Here is an 878-nt window from a genome sequence, read left to right as displayed (position 1 = left end):
GGCTGGCGGGGCGACGCTAACAAAGACATAAGCTACAGATGAAGGTGTGATGGAGCACATTGAGAAATGGAATGGAGGAAGACAGGAAGAGAGAAGATGAGCAGAGACAAAATTTCAGGGGCAAAGAAAATGTTCAGAAATTCTTGCATTACAAAAAACTAATTGCAAACTTTATTAAAGGGAATGCATGTCAGTTTTTGGTAAAGAATACTTTCTTTTATCCAATCTTAATATTTCCAAGTTTAAAAGTCTGGTGCCATCAAAACAATAACTAACATATAATCCCGTCTTAATATTTACAAGTTTAAATACAGTTGGACTATTAAAACAACTGCTTTCCTAATGCATAAACAGATAATGAATTATATCATCAAAACTACAAGATTCCACAACAAGCTGCATGAAACTAGTTGCATAAAATAGCCACTGCAAACACTCTGTAATAGCAATAAAACTACTTGAATATAAATAGCATGGATTATTTATTCAGCTTTTTTCTGACATAAAAGCATACATGACTGCATCTCAGCTGACCATTAATGAGCAGCGTAGATTTTTGTTCTTTTATTTCCTTATTTGTGACATAAGCAGGTGATCCGTCTGATCCCGTACCTTATTTCTCTTGAGTAAAGGCCACAGTTTGCTCCTACTCCGGCGTCTGCTATCTCCGCGAGCGTTCAGGAAGCTCGATTCTGACGCCGCCCTCTTCATCGACACGCTGTAGTCCTCAAACTCCACATCACCCGGCGGCTCAAAGCCCGACTTGTATGATTCTACAACTTGCTTACTGTCCTGAGATTAAAAACAGTAACAAAAAAATATCAGGCTTTGTGCTGTAACAAAAAAGAGAGAGATTAGGATGAAACCTCAACCCAAAT

The 878-nt window shown here is 38.0% G+C and overlaps 1 pseudogene; it reads right to left on the bottom strand.

Moving 5' to 3' along the window:
• The window catches only part of LOC107664974 (formin-binding protein 1-like), a 26,191-nt pseudogene that overhangs the window by 7,232 nt on the left and 18,081 nt on the right, over window positions 1-878 (bottom strand).

The sequence above is a fragment of the Sinocyclocheilus anshuiensis genome, unplaced genomic scaffold, assembly GCF_001515605.1.
Source record: "Sinocyclocheilus anshuiensis isolate Anshui unplaced genomic scaffold, SAMN03320099.WGS_v1.1 scaffold363, whole genome shotgun sequence".
Classification (NCBI taxonomy): domain Eukaryota; kingdom Metazoa; phylum Chordata; class Actinopteri; order Cypriniformes; family Cyprinidae; genus Sinocyclocheilus; species Sinocyclocheilus anshuiensis.
This window is presented reverse-complemented; position numbering and strand designations above follow the sequence as displayed.